The 25,466-nt window shown below is 38.0% G+C and overlaps 1 non-coding gene across 1 annotated transcript; it reads left to right on the forward strand.

Moving 5' to 3' along the window:
• The first annotated feature begins 1,894 nt into the window (after positions 1-1,894).
• Positions 1,895-1,999, forward strand: LOC116868814. Its single transcript, XR_004382895.1, has one exon. It is a non-coding gene; the product is annotated as a U6 spliceosomal RNA (small nuclear RNA).
• The last annotated feature ends 23,467 nt before the right edge of the window (positions 2,000-25,466 follow it).

Below are 25,466 nucleotides of genomic sequence, written 5' to 3' on the forward strand. Positions count from 1 at the left end.
ACTTTATCAAGATAAAAACTTCTGCACAGCAAAGTCAACAAAACAAAGAGGCAACCCACACAATAGGAGAAGATATTTGCAAATGACACTATAGAAAAAGGGCTGATATCCAAGATCTATAAAGAATTTCTCAAACTCAACACCCAAAAAACAGATAATCAAGTAAAAAAAAAATGGACTAAAGACATAAACAGACACTTCTCCAATGAAGACCTACAAATGGCTATCAGACACATGAAAAAAATGTTCATCATCATTAGCCATCAGGGAAATTCAAATCAAAACCACATTGAGATACCACCTTAAACCAGTTAGAATGCCCAAAATTAACAAGACAGGAAACAACAAATGTTGGAGAGGATGTGGAGGAATGTGAACCCTCTTACACTGTTGGTGGGAATGCAAGCTGGTGCAGCCACTTTGGAAAACAGTGTGGAGATTCCTCAAAAAATTAAAAATAGAGCTACTTATGACCCTGCAATTGCACTACTGGGTATTTACCCCAATGATACAGATGTAGTGAAAAGAAGGGCCAAATGTACCCTAATGTTCATAGCAGCAATGGTCACAATTGCCAAACTGTGGAAAGAGCTGAGACGCCCTTCAACAGATGAATGGATAAAGAAGATATGGTCCATATATACAATGGAATATTACTTAGCCATCAGAAAGGATGAACACCCAACTTTTGCATCAACATGGATGGGACTGGAGGAGATTACGCTAAGTGAAATAAGTCAAGCAGAAAAAGCCAATTATCATATGGTTTCAATTACTTATGGAACATAAGGAATAACATGGAGGACATTAGGAGAAGGAAAGGAAAAGTGGAGGGTGGAAATTGGATGGGGAGATGAACCATGAGAGACTGTGGACTCCAAGAAACAAACTGAAGGTTTCGGGGGTGAAGGGGATGGGTGAGCCTGGTGGTGACTATTAAGGAGGGCACATATTGCATGGAGCACTGGGTACTATATGTAAACAATGAATCTTGGAACACTACATCAAAAACTAATGATGTACTGTATGGTGACTAATAAAACAGAATTTTTTTAAAAACCAAATGGCCAACAGACACATGAAAACATACTCAAAATCACTCATCATGAGGAAAATACAAATTGAAGCCACAGTGAAATATCACCTCACACCTACCAGAACAACTAAAATAAAAAAGACAAGAAATAACAAGTGCTAGCAATGATGTGGAGAAAAAGGAACCCCCATGCACTCTTCGTGGGAATGCAAACTGGTGCAGCCACTGTGGAGAACAGTATGGAGGCTCCTCAAAAACTTAAAACAGAACTACTATCTGACTCAGCAATTAAACTTGTGAGTATTTGCTCAAGGATAATGGAATATCTGTTTTTAATTGTCAAATTTTAAGAGTTGTTTATGTACTCTGAGTTCTTTATTGGATATGTGATTTGCAAATAACATCTTTCAGTGTATGGTTTCTTTTAATCCTTTTCTTTTTTTTTTTTTTCATTAACACACATAGTTACTGTTCTCTTTTTTGATCATTTTTTTGTGGTGGAAATATTTAAGATCTACTCCATTAGCAAATTTGAAATATATAATACAACATTGTTAATTTACAGTCACATTGTTGTACAAAAGATCTTCAGAATTCATTCATATTGCATGGCTAAAATTTTGTACCTCTTGACCAAAATTTTGTACCATCTCTCCATTTCCCCCTCCACACAACCTCTGGCAATCACTGTCTACCCTCCACTCTCGTGAGTTTGTCTATTGAGACTCCATTGTAAATAAGATTATGCAGTATTTTTCTTTTTCCATCTGGCTTATTTCACTAAGTATAATGTCTTACAGGTTCATGCATGCTTTCAAAAAATGGCAGGTTTTCCTTCCTTTTCAAAAGCTGATTATTGTGCTCACTTTGGCAGCACATAGACTAAAATAATGACACAGAGAAGATTAGCATGGTCCTGTGCAAGGATGACATGCAAATTCTGAAGAAAAGTCTGATTATTATTCTACTTTATATACACATTTTTAAAATCCATTCTTCTGCCAAAAGACATCTAGGTTATTTCCATACCTTGGCTATTGTGATAAAAATTGCAATGAACATAGGAATACAAGTATTTATCTTCCATTTGTGAACACAGGATATCTTTCCATTTATTTGTCTTCCTTAATTTCTTTCATCAATGTTTTATAGTTTTCAGTGTATAGATATGTCTTTCTTCTCCTTAGTTAAGTTTATTCCCAAGTATCTTATTATTCTTGTTGCAATTGTAAAAGTGATAGTCACTCATGGCTCTCTCCAACCATCAACTAATTTCTGTACTAAATAGTTTTGCACACATTTATCATAAAGTAAAAGTGGTACAGCAAGGAGGACACAAATAATGAAACTGGTATAAAAATATCAAAATTATTGTAATGGCTTTTATAGGATATAAGAGTCATTTCTTTATGTCTTTTTTTACCCCACACTGCCTTCTTCAAATATTAAGAATATACATACTAATATTATTGCTAACTTTATTATACAAACGCTACCCTGAATGTAGATGCTCAGATATATAGGATCATTTTGCAGTAAGACAGTTTGGCCAAGGGCCATGGGTATGGAACTATGCAGTAAAGATTAGCTTAGCAGACTTGTGGGTGCCCCAACTCCATGTTCCTAGAGTCACTAGAATGAGACTTCGTGCAGCTTCTGGCATACGTTTAATCTGTGAGCCCTTAAAATATCCTGCCTGATTAAGTATCTTTGAATACTTGAAACTTGGGCCACACATTCCTACCATGTGCTTTTGGCCCATAGTTAGAAGATGGCTGCATCACTTGCAGCATTACAACTGTGTTTCAAGCACAAGGAAGTGGCAGGGCAAACACTAATGGGTACATGCCACTTGAGTCTTTGCCCCACCCCTTTGAAGTATCTCACAAGATACCCCACCAAAAATATTCTGTTAAACATCACTGGCCACAATTGCACCACATTTCACCACTGCATGCTTGCCAGATTTGGAAACATTGTGTACCATGGGCGTGCAGCTGTCCCTAAACTACCACAAAATGTTGTCATAAGAGCGAAGAAGCAGAAATGCCCAGAGCACACTCACTCCTCAGCAGGTATCACATAGCACACTGAGTTCTCCAAGCAAGACGACACCCCTGCAGGGCCAGACTCATGATCCCTTTCTTGGAAGACCAAGATCAAATTGTGCAGGCAGCCTGCAGGCATACCCCAGCTGGGTGGAACATCACAGAGGGTCAGGCGAGGAACTCCATGTCCAAACCACCAGTCATGAAGGGAGCAGGCTAGAGATGTGGCAGGTGGAAGAGCTCTGTTGACAGGTGATCCGTGCCACTACTGGCGATTTAAGGGAGTAGAAGAATTTTGGCAACTGATACCAACCTACAGCCCCTGGAACGCACAAGGGCTTCTCAGAAAGCCTGCCATCTGAGGATGCAGTAAATGGACAGAAGACACTCTCAGTGTTGGTGACAGAGTAATCAGTGTCAGAATACTTTTGTGCAAGTTGCCTATTGCCCTGCTCACTGCTTTGACCTCAGTTACCATCTAGGTTCCTTTTTGTTTGTTCACTTTTGATTTAGCAAATAATTCACATGGATAGGCTCAGTAGTTTCCAAATCAGAAAGTGATGACTTGATTTACATGCAAAGAGACTTTAAGAAAAATGGAACACAACATCAAAAACTAATAAGTCCCTGATATGAGGAAGTGGAGATGCAACGTGGGGGCCTTGGGGGGTAGGAAAAGAATAAATGAAACAAGAGGGGATCGGGAGGGAGACAAACCGTAAGAGACTCTTAATGTCACAAAACAAACTGAGGGGGACCGGGGAGAGGAGGATAGGGAGAAGGGTTGTGGGGTTATGGACATTGGGGAGGGTATGTGCTATGGTGAGTGCTGTGAAGTATGTAAACCTGGCGATTCACAGACCTGTACCCCTGGGGCTAATAATACGTTATATGTTTATAAAAAAATTTAAAAATTTAATTTAAAAAACTAATAAGGTACTGTATGGTGACTAATATAACATAATAAAAAATGTAAAAAAATACATGTCCTAAACAGATCATTTAATATATATTCCAGAAAACTAACGCCATAGGGTAAAATGATATATGTAGTAAATGACAGTGTACCTCACTTCTATCTTATCACTGGAATCTTATTCTCCCTCTACAGTGTGCACTCATTTCTTGTTAAACAGGCTACACAGAATTCATCTTAGATTTTTATTATTAATCTCTTGAGTTGGCATAAATACTCTTTAATGCCATATTTTCATATTAAAATTTTTTTTAATTTTTAAAAAATTTTTAAAAAATATTTAAAAAATTACTCCACTTTTCTGCTGAAGTATCTTTTATAAAGAGAATAAACAGTAAACTTTAGTGCCATGCATTCCAACAAATACACGTTTTTCTATGTTCATAGCTAAACATCTTAAATCAAAATCTAACTGAAGATAGGCCCAAACACATAAAAAACTGCTCACAATCAAAATTTCTATTGTGTCTATTAAGTATGAATAGGAAATCTAGGATGACCACACTTTGAAAAAAAGCTGCAGTTTCACAGAAAATAAATGAAAGCCATCAGGCTCTCACAGTATCTGGCTACTGGCAATGCTGAGACTCTTCAATGACGACTTTCTTCCTAACAAAGGTTTAGTCTCTATGGAGAAAGAATTTGACAGAGTGCAATTCTGAGACTTTATGCCAGATGAAAGAAAGGTATCTTGCCCACTCCAGCTTGCCCTAAACTTAGTTCATCTAAAGAAAAAAATAGACAATAAGGAAGAGTTCTTCAAGGAAATACACTGGGGGTACCACACTCAGGGAAGAGAGCAGTGGATGGGAAAAACACTGTATCCTGGGAAAAGTGACAGGAACACCGGTAAAGGTCATATCCCGTCATATACCTGACATACAGCCTCAGTAAAAGTCTGGGACAAAATCAGAAAAATTTAGATCTTTTTCCCTTCCCTGCACTGTACCAATGTAAAAAAACAAACAAACAAACAAACAAACAAACAAAAAACCTTCAGTATATTAACAGTGGCCTTCAGCTGCAAGGGCTAAATAGGCTCTAGGTGTTTCTAAGTACACTTTGATCATTTAAAAAGGTATAATGAAAACTCTAGGTCAAGCACACAAAAAATTGTAAAAGTATGTTTAAATGATATGCCAAGAGACAGTGAAAGAAAATGGAACTGCACAAGGCAATAGGCAACTTGCACAAAAGTATTCTGACACTGATTACTCTGTCACCAACACTGAGAGTGTCTTCTGTCCATTTACTGCATCCTCAGATGGCAGGCTTTCTGAGAAGCCCTTGTGCGTTCCAGGGGCTGTAGGTTGGTATCAGTTGCCAAAATTCTTCTACTCCCTTAAATCGCCAGTAGTGGCACGGATCACCTGTCAACAGAGCTCTTCCACCTGCCACATCTCTAGCCTGCTCCCTTCATGACTGGTGGTTTGGACATGGAGTTCCTCGCCTGACCCTCTGTGATGTTCCACCCAGCTGGGGTATGCCTGCAGGCTGCCTGCACAATTTGATCTTGGTCTTCCAAGAAAGGGATCATGAGTCTGGCCCTGCAGGGGTGTCGTCTTGCTTGGAGAACTCAGTGTGCTATGTGATACCTGCTGAGGAGTGAGTGTGCTCTGGGCATTTCTGCTTCTTCGCTCTTATGACAACATTTTGTGGTAGTTTAGGGACAGCTGCACGCCCATGGTACACAATGTTTCCAAATCTGGCAAGCATGCAGTGGTGAAATGTGGTGCAATTGTGGCCAGTGATGTTTAACAGAATATTTTTGGTGGGGTATCTTGTGAGATACTTCAAAGGGGTGGGGCAAAGACTCAAGTGGCATGTACCCATTAGTGTTTGCCCTGCCACTTCCTTGTGCTTGAAACACAGTTGTAATGCTGCAAGTGATGCAGCCATCTTCTAACTATGGGCCAAAAGCACATGGTAGGAATGTGTGAAAAGAAGGGAAGATGTTGCCTGGTGCCCGATGTCACTGAGAAGTTCTTATGGCATTCCTTGACATTATACCATATGAGAAGAATAAAACCCTAATTTGTCTAAGACATCTTTTACATGCTTTTGTGTTTCACATTTCTTCCTAATAGGTCATATCAAAATATGTGGGCTATATCTAAAGTGATAATTAGAAGGAAGCTTTTAGCACTAAATGCTTATAATTGAAAAGAAGGAAGATCTCAATAATGTAGGATCCTATCTCAAAACCAAAACAAGAGGAGCAAAATCAACCCAAAGCAACCAGAAGAAAGGAAATAATAAGGGCAACAGCAGGAGAAAAATAAAATTGAAAACAGAAAAACAATAGAAAAAAAGAATTAAACCAAAAACTAATTCTCTAAAGAAAATCTATAAAATTGGTAATTCAAATTTCAAAATTATCTGATAAAGATAAAAAGAAGCAACTCAGAAGCCATCAGCATCCACAAAGAAACAGTGGATATCATTAAGCTCCTATAGCCATTTAAAAAGATAGGAAGGGAAAACTACAAGAAATGTTTCACTCAAAAATTTTATAACTTAAGGGGCACCTGGGTGGCTCAGTGGGTTAAGCCTCTGCTTTCGGCTCAGGTCATGATCTCAGAGTCCTGGGATCGAGCCCCACATCGGGCTCTCTGCTCAGTGGGAACCCTGCTCCCCGCCCCCACCTCTGCCTGCCTCTCTGTCTACTTGTGATCTCTGTCTATCAAATAAATGAATAAAATCTTTTTTAAAAATTTTAAATATAAATTATAAAATAAAAATTTAATTATATATAATTAAATATATATAAGTTATATATAAAATAAAAATTTAAATATAAATTATAAAATAAAAATTTTATAACTTAAAAGAAATAGGTCAATTCTTCAAAAACCAAAAACAATTTAAACTCATTCTCAATGAAATAGACAACCTGAATAGTTCTCTAACCATTGAAGAAATTGAATCTGTAATTTGAAAGCGTTGAAACAGAAATCTCCGGGCCAAAATGGTTTCATGGGAGAATTCCACACAGTACAGGTTTCCACCACTATCCGAGGGTGGAGCATTTCCATGAAACTTTTGTAAGCCAAAATGGCATAAAGCAAAGAAGCAATTATCTTTAATCTACATGGAAAATCTGTTGAATGTTTTTGGACCCCACAATAAACTTTCTTAGGGTTTCTGATACCTTGAGACACAGCTTGCTAATGGATGCACAAACTAAATCCAAAGTACAGATGCTCAGAGACATAGTTCAAAACTATGGCGGCTTGATCTGAGATGCTGAGTGTAGACCCAGAGGAAGGAGCTTGACAAGGCCACCCTTGCTGCTCTAGGTGTGAGCTATCTCTGTAACAGCTCGCTGAAAAGCAAACACTGAACTGAACACTATTTTTGCTTTTTGCCTTCTTTGTAAAAGCAAAGATCCTCTTCAGATTTCTTTCAGTTAGCAAAACTAACTAACAGGTTCTAATTTAGGGCTTTCACAAAAATTAAGTGGTATTACCCAAACTTTCAAAAAGTAAGGGATATCTGTACTTAAAAAGATTGAATACCAATACCACACAATCTCCTCCAGAAAGTAGAAGGGGAGGAAATGCTTCCTAACTCATTTTATGACATCAGCATTACTTTAATAGTAAAACTAGATGAAGACATTATGAAAAATGAAAACTACAGACCAAATGCTCTCAAGAACTTACATGTCTCAGTAAAATATTAACTTAAATGTCTCAGTAAAATATTAACAAATAGAATCCAGCAATGTATAAAAAAAGTAATTTATTTCAGGTATAAAAGACTGGTTTAGTACTCAAAAATCAATGCAGGGTGCCTGGTTGGCTCAGTTGGTTAAGTGAATGACTGTTGATTTCAGCTCAGGTCATGATCTCAGGGTCATGCAACAAGTCCTATGTGGGGCTCCCTGCTCATCATGGAGTCTGCCTGAGATTCTCTCTTCCTCTTCCTCCCCCTACATCATGCTCTCCAAATAAATAAATAAATAAATAAATAAATAAATAAATAAAATCTTTTTAAAAATCAGTGTAACCATAGCAATAGGGAAATTATAAAAATAATATGAGCATATTGATTGTTGCATAAAAAGCATTTTGCAAAACACTAGTTCATGATAAAAATTCTCTACAAGTGAGAAGGGAACTACCTCAATTGGATAAAGAACATCTACAAAATAAATCCCTCATATTTAATGATCAAAGACTAAATGGTTTCACATTAACATTACTGGAAATTGTAACCATTGCAATAAAGCAGGAAATAATAGGTATATAGATTGGAAAGGAAAAAAGAGCTGCCTGTTTGCAGATGACATGATTATCCAGGTGAAAATCCCCTAGAAAATCTATCTGAAAAATGCACAAGAATCAAATAGTGAGTTTGGCTGTGTTGCAGGAAAAAAGATGAGACACAAAAGAATTCAGGTTTCTTTCTTTCTTTTTATTTTTTTTTTGTTAAAGATTTTATTTATTTATGAGAGAGAGAGAGAGTGAGAGAGAGCATGAACAGGAGGAAGGGGCAGAGGGAGAAGCAGGCTCCCTGCTGAGCAAGGAGCCTGATGTGGGGCTCGATCCCAGGACCCTGGGATTAGGACCTGAGCTGAAGGCAGAGGCTTAAGCCACTGAGCCACCCACGCGCCCCAAATTCAGGTTTCTATCTGAATATGTGACTCCTGAATTTCAATCCTAATTGCCCAAATAAACATCGGTTCACTAAATTACATTTCTATGTATTAAGAATATATTTATGGAACCTGGAATTTTAAGGCAGTACTAATTATAATCACTCCCAAAGTAAATGACATACTTAGGTATACATTTAACAAAACATGTTTAGAATCTATGCTGAAAATTACATAATTCTGATGGAGGCAAAGAAGACTAAACATGCCGTGAATCATACTGTGTTCAGGAATTGGAAGACTTAACATTGATCTATAGGTTTAATGAAATTCTTATCTAATCTAAGCAAGATTTTTCTAGACATGGACAAGCTTATTATAAAATTGGTATAGAAGAACATCAGCCCTGGAGTCATTAAAACCATTGTGAACAGAGAATGAAGTGGGAGGTATCATTCCATCCAATATCAAGGCTTACGTATAGCTGTGTGGTATTAGCAGAGAGATAAATGCTTACAGAACCTGAAATAGATCATACAAATGTGCTCAACTGACTTTTAACAAGGCCAAAGTAAACTGAAGGTGGGACACTTATGCTGATGGAACTGTATATCTTGAGTGGTAGATATGCAAACCTACATGTGATACAAGTGTAGGGAAATGCAGACAACACACACTATCACAACACACACATACATGCACACACAAATAATTACAAGTAAAACTGGGGAATCAGAATAAGACTGGTGGAATGTATTATTGTCAACATCCTGGTTGTTGATATTGCACTATAGGTTTGCAAGATGTGACTATTAGGGAACACAAAATACAGGGTACACAGGATTGCTCTAAATTATTTCCTACAAGTACATGTCAATCTACAACTATTTCAATTAAAAAGTACTGGCAGTTGGAATTGGGCAATATAGAAAAAGAATTAAAGTCATGACCAGGTGGGATTTGTTGCAGAATGAAAGGTAGTTAAATATTTGAAAATCATCAATGTCATCTAGCAAATTAATAGGCTAACCGAGAAAAATCATATAATCCAATCAGTTGATGTATAAATAGGCTTTGAATAACTTTCAAATGCATTCATGATAAAAACTCTCAGAAAACTAAGAATGTAGGGAAACTTTCTCAACCTGATTTAAAAAAAATCTACAAAATACCTACAGCTAATGTCATACGTAATGGTAAAAGAATGAATACCTCTACCATTACAGAAGTGTCAGGATATTCACTCTTACCCTTCTTACGTAATGTATACCGAAAATTCTACTCAACATGGTAAGATAAGAAAAGGAAACAAATACAGAGTTTGGAAAGGAAGAAAGAGAATTGTCCCCATTTACAGCTGACATGATAGTCTACAGAGAAAAGATCAAGGAATCAATTAAAAAACCTCCTAGAACTAATAACTGAGTTAAGTAAGCTTCCGGATCCAAGGTCAATACATGAACATGAATTATATTACTGTCTACTAGTAAAGGTATGTGAATATTGAAAACAAGGTATTAATTTATTAAAATTACTCATAAAATACTTAATTATAAATTGAAAAATATTTTAAGTCTGTATTCTAAAAACTACAAAACATGATGAAAGAAATAGAAAAACACTTAAGTGGCATAGGCACACATAGATGGATTAGAAGACTCAACATAACAAAGAAGTCATTTCTCCCAGACTAATACACAGGTTTACTCAATTGCAATCATAATCTCAAGCAAGATCTTTTGTAGATATATGAAAGACTATTCTACATTTTTTATTGAAAGGCAAAGGAACTGGTATAGGTGAACAAAAATTTTAAAAGAAGAATTAAGCAAGAAGAATCATTGCACTATCTCAAGACATATTATACAGATATAGTAATCAAGAATGTGCTGTTCTGGCAGAGGAATAGACACATAATGAATGGAACATAATACAGTATCAAGTACGGCCACCTAATTTTTGGCAAATGTGTCAAAACAATTCAACGGAGGAAGGATAGTACTTTCAATAAATTGTTACTGCCAAAATTGAATATCCACAGTAAAAAAAAAAAGTCCATCTCAAACTAAATTTCATAACTTATACAGAAATTAATACAAAATGGATTTGGTAATCATTCAGATCAAAGAGGAAGATACTCTCCTGAAGTCAAAAGCTATTGGTCTGAAATAAGTGAGATCTTTATGGAGCATTCTGTTATCACTGGTGTATATTTATGGTGCTGCATATAAAGAGAGGAGAAGTAACTGGCCCCATCTAGGGTTAAGGAGAACAATTTCCTTTGGGAGTTGTTTCTTCCCATCAGACCCTACACTTCCTCAGGATTATAACTCATTTCACAAGGCCTCAGTTTCCTTTAATAGTTTCTAGAACAGAGCATTATTTTGTCATGCACACTCAAGGGTGCAAGTTAATGGTCTGGTGATCGGATGGCATGGCATTCTCCCCATCTCTGGTTCATCACCCATGATAGGCAAGTAGAGGTGACTATTTATACTCCTAGCTGGGCCAAGTGCTCTGGATTCCTCAGGACACAGAGCTTCCTCTCTGCCAGAAGCCATGAATTTCCTGATGCTGACCATTATATGTGGGTTCCTAAATCTGGTGACCAAAGGTAATGGAACCCTAAAATGTAGGGATGATGGAGCTATGATTAAGTTATAGAAATTGAGCTTTCGGGGTCTTGAGAGGAAAGGAGGATCTGCAGGAAAAGCCCTGGGCCAATAAAAAAACCCACAGAAATGCTCTCATATGGCAGTTCCATGACCCTACTTTCTAAGACCCTACTGGAGGCATCTCCTCAATCTTCTGAGCAGTCTTTTCTGACTCTCTAACCAGTGTTACAGTAAGCCTCTCGTATTAGATCAATATGAATGAGTTTATTCCTCCTTTTTAGTAATGCGACTTTTGGAAATTATTTCCTTTTCATTGAAAAATAGTACTTACAATTGATACAAAGTGTCAAGCACCTGATAGGTTTATATGAGTTTAAGGAAAAGTACTCTCTTACTCTAGAATAATGTTTCTTCAATCTTTCGTTCAGAATCTCTCAATCTTATCAATTACTTTTACATCCTAGCATATATATAGATATATACATATATATATGTGTACATACATATATATATATATGCTTACCAATCTTACCAATTACTTATCCTAGTGCATATGCATATATATATCTTAGATTTAAAAAAAACACAGTGTAAATGAACCATGTGGATTCTTCTGCAAGGTACTACCAGTATGTCTTAGAGATTTATCAATATAGAAACTTACTTTATTATTATTAACAGATGCATAAAACTTATAGTGGGTGGGTGCATTTCTGATTATGAACTATTTGCTGACATTTTGAAAAGTTTTGAAATAATAAAGAAAGTTTTGTTCTGTTGCTCTTCTTCAGATTCCTTGGATACTATGTAAATAAATGTGTAACCTACTTTTAAATTTCTATTACCTTATTAGTATTTTCCCATATATTAAATATTTTCCAAGAACTGAATTTTCAATAATTGCATAAAACATCAATGAATGGATGCTCTGCAAATTATTTATCCAATTTAAGAATTGAACATTTATGTCATTATTTTTGCTACTAAGTGCATTTGTTATATATATGAGTCATGTTCTATATAAATGTTCTTAGACATAAAATTTTTACACAAAGGATAATATTTAAAGATATAATTGTTTCTATTTTACTCAGTATGAAGAAGTCAAACTTCAGATATACATTTATTCTGTATTTTAAATTTTCTAAAAATTATATGGCTATGGCTATTTTTCCTTTTTGTTTTGGGGGATAGTTTTTATTCCTGTTGACTTATAGATTTTCCCTTATAGGTTCTGTTTTGAAATTTAACTATTTAATGTATTTGAGTTTATTTCTGTTTTTTCAAGTGAGACAGCATCTGGTGTTTTTACCAAGCCACACTGTCCATCAATGGCAGTAACTATATTTAAGATGATGTTTTTTGATTCTGCATCTGGTATGTTTTAGAGAGTATTTCTACATGGGATAATGTTTTGGCAAATGGCTTACTTGTCTGAAATAATACAGTTGTTATTCATATTCTTTAGTTTTATGATTTTGAGATATTGGTGATGGAGGTCACAAGTTTTAACAACATAATTCCAGAATGAGGAGCTTTGAAAAAAATGACTACTGTAATTCTAAACAGAAATACATTCAATTGTAGATTATTCCCAATTGCCATAATTGCATTGTTCAAGCCATATTCTTGGAATTATCCTTGGTATTTTTAGCTGTGACATCCATATCTGTCAAAGAGTCTACTTGCAAATTATGTCCAGAGTCAACCAATCTCACCACCTCCACTGCTACCATTCTGATTCAAGTCACTACCATCTCTCACCTCCTACTGCTATAGCTTCCTCACAGGTATCTGTCCTTTTACACTTGCCTCCTGCAATCTGCCATCAAGATAGCAGACTTCACTCCCATTGAAGTCAGATTATGTACCTCTCTGGCTCAAAACTCTGCAATGGCCCCCTCTTCACTCAAATAACTAGGGTCTTAACAGCGGCCCACCTGCTCTCTACAATCTGTCCCTTATGACCCCTCTCACCTCATCTACTATTCTAGTCCTTGCTCACTTCACTAGAACCACTATTTTCAATGCTTTTCCCCAAACATGCCTGGCTTGCTCAACCCTGTTTCCTCTGCTTAGAATGCACTTGCCCCAGGTACTGTTGTGGCTAATTCCTTTACTTCCTTCAAGTCACTGTTTCGCTTGTCACCTTCTTTGCCCTATGCTAATGGCTGTTTAAGAAATTGCAGTCTGGGGGTGCCTCGGTGGCACAGTCAGTTAAGTGTCTGACTCTTGGCTTCAGCTCAGATTGTGATCCCAGTGTCATGAGATCGAACCCTGCCTTGGGGTCCATGCTCAGCAGAGTCTGCTTGAGAGTCTCCCTTTCCCTCTGCCTCTCCTTCCTGTGCTCTCTCTCTAAAATAAATAAATCTTTAATAAAAAAAAAATAAAGAAAGAAACCACAATCTGCCCCCATAACCCTCCAAATAGATTCTCTCTTATTTCTGCAAACCACTTATCACCTTCTCACATATAAGAAAATTTACTGTTTTTCATTGTCTGCCTTGTTCTGGTAGAAAGTAAGCTTCATGTGACTTTGTCTGTTTAGTCCACTTTGTCTGTTTAGTCCACCTTAAGGGCTTAGCATTCTAAGCTATACTATAGTTAGGGGCTCAAACTTTGTTGAACAAGGAACTTTCAAGAATAGATACCCTGGAGGAAGAGAAAAATTGAGAAATAATATTTGTAGAAGCAAGAAATGAAGACGTGATGTCAAAATTTGTCTTGTATGAAAGAAGTGGAATGTCTACATTTGAAACTTACAGAAAATTCTAACATAAGCAAGTAAATTTGAGCCAGTAAATAGTAAGAGAATGAATCATTGGAGGTGGGTGGGAGGTGGGTGGGAGGATGGGTGGCTGGGTGAAATAAACTTCTTAGCCCAGAAGGAGACAAGCATATATATTATATATATATATATAGAGAGAGAGAGAGAGAGAGAGAGAGAGAACGCGCGCGCGCGCAGGAGTTTATATATGTCAACCCATGAAAGGTGCTTTTTACACATTATCAAATTAAATCCAGAAAAGATTGTTTTGAGAATTATTTCCCCTTTCTCATATATACCAGGATTACTCTAATATAGAACTTTTGTGGGGAGCCTGGGTGGCTCAGTGGGTTAAGCCTCTGCCTTCAGTTCAGGTCATGATCTCAGGGTCTTGGGATTAAGCCCCACATTGGGCTCTCTGCTCAGCAGGGAGCCTGCTTCCCCCTCTCTCTCTGCCTACCTCTCTGCCTATTTGTGATCTGTCCCTCTCTCTCTCTCTGTCAAATAAATAAATAAAATCTTTTTAAAAAATATATAGAACCTTTGCTCTAGCTGCTTCCTCTGCCTAGAATACACTAACCTTTGCACTTTGCAGGCAGTTTGATGAAAAAGATGGTCATGTTTGAGAATATGCAGGGAATAACCTCAATCTTTTGGTATCAGTTGAGCCCTGATTTGTGACCCAGTATCTGGTCTATTCTGGAGAAGATTCCATGTGTACTAGAGAAGAATGAGTATTCTGTTGTTTTAGGGTGGAATGTTCTGTATGTATCTATGAGGTCCATCTGGTTCAATGTGTCATTCAATGCTCTTGTTTCTTTATTGATTTTCTGCTTGGATGATCTGTCTATTATTGAGAGTGGCATGTTAAGATCCCCTACTATTAATGTATTCATATCAATATGACTCTTTATCTTGATTAACAGTTGTCTGATGTAGTTGGCTGCTCCCATATTGGAGGCATAAATATTTACAGTTGTTAGATCTTCTTGGTGGATAGAGCCTTTAAGAATGATGTAGTGTCCTTCTGTATCTCTGACTACAGTCTTTAGTTTAAAATCTAATTTATCTGATATGAGAATCACTATGCCAGCCTTCTTTTGAGGCCCATTGGCATGAAAGATACTTCTCCATCCCTTCACTTTCAGTCTGGATGTATCCTTAGGTTCAAAGTGGGTTTCTTGTAGACAACATATGGATGGGTCCTGTCATTTTATCCAATCTGCAACCATGTGCTGTTTTATGGGCGCATTTAGGCCATTCACATTGAGAGTGATTATTGAGATTGTGTTTTTACTGACATCGTGTTACCTGTGAAGTCTTTGTTTCTATAGATTGTCTCCATAAATTTCTGTTCAATGATATTCTTGGGTTTTTTCCTCTTTTATAGAACCCCCCTTAATATTTCTTGTAGTGCCAGCTTGGTGGTCACATACTCTTTTAAACCTTGCCGGTCTAGGAAGCTCTTTGTCTCTCCATCTATTTTGAATGTCAGTCTTGCTGGATAAAGTATTCTTGGCTGCATGTTCTTTTCATTTACTGCCCTGAATACATCTTGCCAGCCCTTCCTGTCTTGCCAGGTTTCTGTGGACAGGTGTGATGTTATTCTGATGGGCCTTCCTCTGTATGGAAGGAATCTCCTCCCCCAGCTGCTTTCAAGAGCTCCTGTCTAAAATTATGATTCATCATTTTCACAATCAGGTGTCTCAAGGTCTTTCTAGATTCTATGATCTTTGGGGGAGACCTTTCTGCCTCTAAGACACAAACACTGGTTCCATTCACCAGATTGGGAAATTTTTCATGGAGAATTTGTTCAACTATATCTTCTAGTCTTCTTTCTTTCTCCTCCCCCTCAGGGATTCCAATAATTCTGATGTTGGAACGTTTCATGGCATCATTTATTTCCCTAATTCTGTTTTCATGGCTTCTAAGCTGTCTGTTCCAGGCCTCCTCCTGATCCTTTTTCTCTATCAGTTTGTCCTCTAGATCACTAATTCTATCTTCTGCCTCAGTTACCCTAGCTGTTACAGAATTATGATCATACAATGGAGCAGGCTAGTTTCATTTTACATTCATATCCACATCCCACAAATGAATTATCACATTGGTCAGAAATCCTACTGTATTTTTTTGTGTGTGAGCTCATCTTCTCTCTTTTTCTAGACAGCTATTTTATACTGACCTTTCTTTTTCTTTAATTCTCCTGCTCTACTTTTCTTTGTGCCTCTCCCTCCCAGCTTATGACTTTATCCCATACTTCAAGATTTGAAAAATTCAGAATCACATGAAAAGATGCTCAACATTACCAATCATCAGGGGAATACAAATCAAAACCATGATTACATATCACCTTACAGGAGCACCTGGGTGTCTCAGTCATAGTTAAGCATCTGCTTTCGGCTCAGGTCATGACCCCAAAGTCCTGGGATGGAGCCCTGCATCAGGTTCCCTGTTCAGCAGGGAATCAGCTTCTCTCTCTCTCCCACAGCACCCCACACCCTGCTCATGCTCTCTCTCTCTTTTCCTCTCATTCTCTCTATATCTGTATCTATATCTATCTCAAATAAATAAATAAACTTAAAGATATCACCTTACACCTGTCAGAATGGCTAAAATAAGAGACAAGAAATAACAAGCGTTGGCAAGGATGTGGAGAAAAAGAACCCTTGTGCACTGTTGGTAGGAATGCAAATTAGCATAGAAACTGTGAAAAACAGTATGGAGGTTCCTCAAAAAAATTAAAAATAGAAATACTATATAAGTTAATAATTCTACTACTGGGTATTTACCCAAAGAAAATGAAAACACTAATATGAAAAGATATATGCACCCCTATGTTTATTTTAACATTCTTCACAATAGCCAAGATGTGGAGGCAACTCAAGGGTCCACCAACAGACAAATGGATGAGGAAGATGTGGTACATATACACAATGAAATATTATGCAGCCATAAAAAGGATGAGATTGTGCCTTTACAAAAACAGATGGACTTAGAGGGTATTTTGCTAAGTGAAATAAATCAGACTGAGAAACACAAGTCTTATATTGCTTCACCATATGCGGAATCTAAAAGAAAATGAATAAACAAACAAAAAGCAAAAAATTAAAAAATTAAAAATTGAACTTTTTATTTTTACCATGGTCAACATCTGTACCAATATGCCTTGCATCCATCTTCTCTTTCCCTCTTGACATAACTGAGGATGTGTGCCTTCTCTATCTTGATCTGTCAGATGTGATTTTGATTCTTGCCAACTACAAAGGACTATGCCCTTTCATTGTCTCATTTCCCTATTCTACATTAATCTCTCCCTTTCTACTTGTTCCTTCTTAAGTGCCTTCAAACATGCTCTGTTATTTCCCATTCTTCAAAACATCCCTGAAAAATGCTCACTTGGCTCTGTATTGTCTTCTAAGAACCTCTCTATTTCTCTGCCCTTCCTTCCACTAAACTTCTTAAGAGTTTTGTCTCCAGTAATACTTCGACTTTTCTCATTCACATTTCACCAACTTTATTTCTGTTTCTTTTTTCCCTACCACTGGGAAACTGCTCCTCTCATGGTTACCACTGACAGTCATCATGTTGAACATAATGGACACTTCTGCCCTTATCTTATTGAACTTCTCAGGAAAGTTTACCTACAAAAGTCCATTCATTGCTTTAAGAAACATTTCCCCCTCTTGCATAATCTAGTCATATCTGATTCGATTTTCCTTGGATCCTTTCCACATTTACCATTTTCATGCACACCAGCCTGCAACTGGCAGTTATCCTCAAAGCATTACCAATTGCGTGTGAAATAGCCCTAATACAGAGCAATCCAGAAATGAGAGGGAATTATGAACTCACTCTGAGATCACCTATCAACTATTTGCTGGCTAGGTGGCAGACAAATACTCCAGCTCCTTTCATTCTCAAGAATGATAATTCCGAGGCTTGTTTCATACACTGGCTGCCAGAGTTTCCCATGGGATTATGCTTTAGTCAGTCAGTAGTAACTAACTGTATAACTCACCTACTTCTGGCTTTCTCTCTTTTTTTATAACTTCAAGTTTTTATTTAAATTCCAGTTAGTTAACATATATTGTAAAAATTGGTTTCAGTTGTAGAATTTGGTGACTCATCACTTACACATAACACCCAGTGTTCATCGCAAGTGTCCTTAGTAACATCATCCATTTAGCCCACTGCCCCCAACTCCCCTCCATAAACCCTGTTTGTTCTCTATAGTTGAGGATCTTTTATGGTTTCTTTCCCTCTCTCTCATCTTTTTTTCTCCATTCCTCTATGCTCATCCATTTTGTTTCTTAATTTCCACATGTGAGTGAAATCGTATGGTATTTGTCTTTTTCTGACTGACTTATTTCATTTACCATAGTAACTCTGGCTCCATCCACATCATTGCAAATGAAAGATCTTATTATTTTTGATGGTAGAGTAATATTTCATGGTATATATACTTCAACTTCTTTATCCATTCATCAGTTGATGGGTGTTTGGGTTCTTTCCATAATTTGGTTATTGTTGATAATGTTGTTATAAACACTGGGGGACATGTGCCCCTTCAAATCAGTATTTTTGTATCCTGTGGGTAAATACCTAGTAGTGCAATTTTATTGGGTCATAAAATAGTTCTATTTTTAACTTTTTGAGGAACCTTCTGAGGTGGCTGCACCAGTTTTCATTCCCACCAACACTGCAAGAGGGTTCCCCTTTCTCTGCATCCTTGCCAATGTCTGTTGTTTCTTGAGTTGTTAATTTTAGCCATTTTGACTGTGTGAGGTGGTATCTCACTGTGTGTGTATTTTTTTTTAAGATTTTATTTATTTATTTGACAGAGAGAGAGAGCAAGAGAGCACAATCAGGAGGAGCTACAGAGGAAAAGGGAGAAGCAGACTCCCTTTTCAGCAGGGAGCCTGATGTGAGGCTCAATCCCAGGACCCTGAGACCATGACCTGAACCAAAGGCAGACACTTAACCGACTGAGCCACCCAGGTGCCCCCTCATTGTGGTTTTGATTTGTATTTCCCTGACACTGAGTAATGTGGAGCATTTTTTCACATGTCTGTTGGCCATTTGTAGGTCTTTTTTGGAGAAATGTCTGTTCATGTCTTCTGCCCATTTCTTGACTGGATTATTTGGTTTTTTTTGGATGTTGAGTTTCACAAGATCTTCATAAATTTTTGATACAAGCTCTTTCTCTCTTAAGACATTTGCAAGTATCTTCTCCCATTCCATAGGCTGCTTTCTAGTTTGTTAACTGTTTCTTTTGGTGTGCAAAAGCTTTTCATCTGATGAAGTCCTAATAGTTCATTTTTGCTTTTATTTCTCTTGCCTTTGGAGATGTGTCTAGCAAGAAGTTGCAACAGCCAAGGTCAAAGAAGGTGGTGCCTGTGTTCTCCCCTAGGGTTTTGATGGATTCCTGTGTGACATTGAGGTCTTTCATCCATTTTGAGTTATTTTTGTTTGTGGTGTAAGAAAGTGGTCCAGTTTCATTTTTCTGAATGTGGCTGTCCAATTTTCCCAATACCATTTGTTGAGGAGATCCTCTTTTTTCCTTTGGATATTCTTTCCTGCTTTGTCAAAGTTTGGTTGACCACAGAGGTGAGTGTCCATTTCTGGGCTTTCTCTTCTGTTCCAGTGATCTATGTGTCTGTTTTTGTGCCAGTACCATACTGTCTTGATGATTTCAGCTTTGTAATATAGATTGAAGTATGGAATTGTGATGCACCCAGCTTTGCTTTTCTTTTTCAACATTACTTTGGCTATTCAGGGTCTTTTCTGGTCCCACACAGATTTTAGGACTGTTTGTTCCAGCTCTATGAAAAATGCTGATGGTATTTTGATAGGCATTGCATTGAATGTGTATATTGTTTTGGGTGGCATAAACATCTTCTCAATATTTGTTCTTCCAAAGACAATTAAGATTAAATGTTCTGAATATATCTGTTAAGTCCACCTAGTCCAGTGTGTCATTCACAGCCCTTGCTTCCTTGTTGATCTTCTGCTTAGATGTTCTATCCATAGCTGTGTGTGGGGGGTGTTAAAGTTCCCTATCATTATTGTATTATTATCAATGTGTTTCTTTAATTTTGTTATTAATTGGTTTATATATTTGGCTGCTCCCAAGTTAGGGGCATAAATATTTAAAATTGATCTTCTTGTTGGATAGATTCTTTTATTATGATATAATGTCCTTCATCACCACTTACTACAGTCTTTGGTTTAAAATCTAATTTTTCTGATATAAGGTTTGCTACCCCAGCTTCCTTTTGATGTCCATTAACATGAAAACTCTTTCTACCCCCTCACTTTCAATCTGGAGGTGTCTTTGGGTCTAAAATTAGTCTTCTTGTAGATGGCATCTTGATGGGTCTTGTTTGTTTTTATACAATCTGATATCCTATGTCTTTTGATTGGAGCATTTAGTCCATTTACATTCAGAGTAATTATTGAAAGATATGAATTTAATACCATTGTATTACCTGTAGAGTCACTGTTTCTGTAGATTATCTCTGTTCTTTTGTGGTCTTTGTTACTTTTGTGCTTTCTCTTCACTCAAAGGATCCTTTTTAATATTTCTAGCAGGCCTGGTTTAGTGTTTACAAATTCCTTTAGTTTTTGTTTGTCCTGGTAACTTTATTTCTCCTATTCTGAATGACAGCCTTTCTGGATAAAGTATTCTTGGCTGCATATCTTTCCCATTTAACAATGAATACATCATGCCAGTCCTTCCTGGCCTGCCAGGTCTCTGTGGACACATCTGCTGCTAGCCTTACCTTCCTACCCCTGTAGGTTAAACACCTGTTGTCCTGAGCTGCTTTCAAGATTTTCTCTTTATGTCTAAAATTTACAAGCTTCACTATTATATGTAGAGGTGTTGACCCATTTTTATTGATTTTGAGGGGGTTTCTCTGTGCCTCCTGGACTTGAATGCCTCTTTCCTTCCCCAGGTTAGGGAAGTTCTCAGCTATAATTTGTTCAGATAAACCTTCTGCCTCTCTCTCTCCCTCTTCATCTTCTCAGAGTTTTACTATCCAGTTACTATCTTGTTTTATGGAATTGTTGATTTCTCCAAGTCTCCCTTCATAATCCAGTAGTTGCCTTTCTCTCTTCTTTTCAGCTTTATTTCCCATCATTTTGCTTTCTACACCACAGACTCTTCTACTTCATTTATCCTCGGTGTTAGAGCATCCATTTTTTACTGCATCTCAGTAACAGCATTTTTAATTTTGGCCTGATTAGACTTTAGTTCTCTGATTTCTACAGTAAGGGATTTCTACAGTAAGGATTCTACAGTAAGGGATACAGTAAAGGATTCACTTCTATGCTTTTTTCAAGCCCAGCTAGTATCTTTATAATTGTTTTAAATTCTACTTCAGACATCTTACTTATATCAATACTGATTAAATCCCTGGCAGTGAGTACTACCTCTTATTTTTTTCTTTTGTGGTGAATTTCTCCATCTTGTCATTAATTCCAGAAAACAATAGAAGAAAGAGAGAGAAAAGACAACAATACCAACAACAAAAGCAGAAAAAAAAAAAGGCAGGAAAAAACCCAATGAAACAAAATAAAAACAAAATCAAAGCAGAACAAAACAAAATACTAGAGCCTGGGTGTATTTTGATCTGCTCATTAAAAGAAGCTAGACCCATGGGGCGCCTGGGTGGCTCAGTGGGTTAAGCCTCTGCCTTCGGCTCAGGTCATGATCTCAGGATCCTGGGATCGAGCCCCACATCAGGCTCCCTGCTCAGGGAGCCTGCTTCCCCCTCTCTCTCTGTCTGCCTCTCTGCCTACTTGTGATCTCTCTCTGTCAAATAAATAAATAAATCTTTAAAAAAAAATAAATAAAATAATAAAAAAAAATAAAAGAAGCTAGATCCCAAAATAGTAAAGAAAGAAAAACTTGTGTATATATATAAAGTAAAATAAAATACAATGAGCAGAAACCAAAAATAAAAAAATATATAATTTATATAATTGTATATATACATACAAATAAAAATTTTAAAAGAATAAAAAACTGGGTGTGGTGAATAAACAATGAATTCTGGAACACTGAAAAGAAATTTAAAAAGTAAATAAAAAATTAAAAATAAATAAATAAATAAATAAAATGGGAGAAAAAAAAACAAGACTTAGGTGTGTGGCTTTCAATGGGAAACCCTATAATTGAAAGGACACTCAGTTTCTCTTAAATGTCTGGCAAGATATTTTAATTTTTAGCACAGTGAATAAACAATCCACTGTAAGAATATATTACACTATATGTTAACTAACTGAAATTAAAAACTTGAAAAAAACATCTGAAAAAAATAAACTGAAATATTAAAGAATGAAAAAAAGATACCCTACAAATACTATATACATTTTTTCCCCAAGAGCTGAAGTTTTGCATTCCTCTGTGATCAATAAATTTGGTCCTAGCCAGTTGTTCCTTGGTCTTCTGGGGGAGGTGCCTGTTGCACTGATTCTCAGGTGCCTTTGCACTTGTGGAAATGTGCCTCCCTCGCCAGGGGACGGGCTCAGTGTAAGCAGTTCCACATTGCACTATGTGGCATGTTTTGCTCCCTGAAGGCTTTCAGCACTAATACAGGGGATGAATATGGCAGCCCCCACTCTCTTTACAAGAGGGGGTTACCCCAGAGCTGAAAGTGTGCACCCCCTACTCTCAATGAGCCCTCAAAGAACAGCAGTCAATTATTTTTGTCTCCCTGGTTTCTGTCCAAACTCTGTGTTCACCCAGCCTGTGACCGAGTATTTTTATCTCAGGCACATGACTGAGATTCAAGTCTCCAGATTTTACAGACTCCTATGGCACAGACCCATGCTGTTCCTCCTGGGGGAGGGAGGATGGTTTCACAGTGCTTCTGGCTTTTGCTGGGCTCCTGCCAGGAGAGTAGTCACATGACTGTGCAGCAGTTCACAGTTTATGGCAACACCAAAGCAGAAAGCCAGGGCCAAGACTCACTGTTTTCAGCCAGCTTCCCCTCTCCAACGCCTGAGAACTCTGCCACATTCAGGCATCCCTGTTCTTCTTGTGATCCTAGGGATCCTGAGACCACTATCCCACTTGGGATAGTGCCCTGCTTTGCCACCTAAGCACCTTTAAGCTAGGGATGTCCCCCACTATAGCAGACTTCTGAAAGTTCTGATTTTGCATTCCATAGCTTATTATACATTGCAGTAGCCTCCTTAAGCTGGCTCCCTCCCCTCACCGTATCTTCTGTTATATAGCCCTGGATTCAAGTCCACACCTCCTACCTTCCAAAAAGTGGTCACTTTTCTATTTGTAGACTTGCAGCATTTCTTTTTTCAGATCTCTGATTGATTTCACAATGTTCAGAATAATTTAGTAACTATCTAGCTGAATTCCAGAGACCAAAGAAGAAAAGGTCCCTACTCCTCTGCCATCTTAACTGCTCCCACTGAGTGTTTGTTTGTTTGTTTGTTTTTTAATTTCAGCCTGACTAGTTTTTGGTTCTTTTATCTCTGCAGTAAGGGATTTTCTAGTATCTTCTATACTTTCTCAAGCCTAGCTGGTATCCTTATGATTATTTTAATTCTGGTTCAGGCATATTACTTATATTGTTTTGATCAGATCCCTGGCCATGACCTCTTCCTGATCTTTGTTTTGCGGTGAATTCCTCCATCTTGTCTTTTTCTCTCGGTCACTGTTCTTTAGCATGCTAGGAAAGCCTGTTGTATTTTCTGCTCCTGAGAGTAATGGCTATATTAAGAAGAGGTCCAATACTATCCAGGGCCTGGTGCTGCAGAAAGTGTTTCGAGTGTGCACTCTGCTATTGTGTTTTGCCTGCTCTTTCCCTCAGGTCAGTTCTCTGCAGTTTTTCCCTGTCTGCCGTGGGGATTGTTTGGACATTGTCCACTATGTGGCAAGTTTTAGCTAGGTGTGTTTGGTCTACTTGATAGAAGAGGCTAGATCCTATTTCCCCTAGAGCTGAAGATTTGCAGCACTCTATGATTAGTAGACTTGGTGCATGCAAAGGGTTTGTGCTGGTCTTCTGGGGGAGGGGCCTTCTTCATTGGTTCTCAGGCTGACTTGCCCTAGTAAAGATGCACCTGCAGGGCATGGAGGGGCTGGGCTTGATGTAGTTGGCTCCAATCCCCACTGTGTTGTTCACTGAAGTCAGTCTGCTGATGGGCAGGGTGAAAAATGGCATTGGCCTGCTCTCTAGTCCCTGGAGAGGGAAGGTCGTGCTTGCCATTGTTCAGGAAACCCTCACAGAAGAGTGAATAATCTCCCCCTCTTACATCCCAGGCTTCCATCAGAACCTTGCCTTCACCCTGTCTGTGTCCAAGATGTCTCCCTACCTGGTGGCACAGTGCTCCTGTGTTTTATCTCAGGCAAGCAGTTGCATTTCAAAATTTCAAATTTAGGGATCCGGTGTGATTGGACCTGTGATGATCCTCTGGGGGTGGGTTTTGCTGCACTGTGGCTGATGCCGATTTGTCTCAGAAAAGTGATTGCACTACTGGACAGGGGCTCAGAGTTCATGGTATCTTCAGCAGTTGCTTTCGTTGCTAATTAACAGGGCTGCTCAACAATGCCCACCATCTCTTTTGTCCCCTGGGAGGCAGTGTCACCTCTCCCAAATGCACCCCAAGAAGGGGAACAGTCTCTCCCCTGCCATCCAGAGGATCCTAAAACCGCTTGTCTGCTCCCAAGCCTCTGCCCTCCTTCCCCACAGGAGCACCACAAAGCCTGACAGGCATGATCCCCTCGATGGCATGGACCTCCAAAACTTCCAACTTTGAGCTCCACTGCTTTAAAAAACATGATAATTATCACCTCTCCTTTTCCCTGCCAATGGTTTTGGAGAAGTATTTTTCATATGCAATCCCTGTGCACTGCTTTCTCTTTTTCTCCACTGCCCCCCCGCACCCATGCTCAGCTCCCTCCCCTTTAGAGCACCTACAAATCTTTTCTCCCCCAAATCAACTCCCTGCAGCTCCTCCCTTCCACAATGTGGCTATTTTTCTCCCTCTAGATGTGAGGTTTGTTCTCTCAGTCCTCGGATCAAGTTCTTGGATGTTCAGAATGATTTGATACTTATCTAGCTGTGTTTAAAGGATGAGACAAGCATAGGATCCCCATACTATGCCACCATTTTAACTATGCCACCATTTTAACTCCTCCTAGCTCTTTTTGACTTTCTTACTTCCCTAACTATCCCATTTCCAAACGGATTTAGGAGGGAGGAGAATGGCCTCTCAATTCAATTATTATACTCAATTTTTCCCCAAGGTCTGCTTTGAGAGAAACTAACCTAATTCTGTAGTGTCCCATTCTCTTGCTTTGTTCTGACTTCTATGGTTGTTCCTTTTTGAGTCTCTTCTTCCTACTTGAGCTCTCAATATTGACACTTACCAGAATTTAATCTTGGTCCCCTTTTATCC

This window comes from Lontra canadensis, unplaced genomic scaffold, assembly GCF_010015895.1.
Source record: "Lontra canadensis isolate GAN:19392208 unplaced genomic scaffold, GSC_riverotter_1.0 scaffold16, whole genome shotgun sequence".
Lineage (NCBI taxonomy): Eukaryota > Metazoa > Chordata > Mammalia > Carnivora > Mustelidae > Lontra > Lontra canadensis.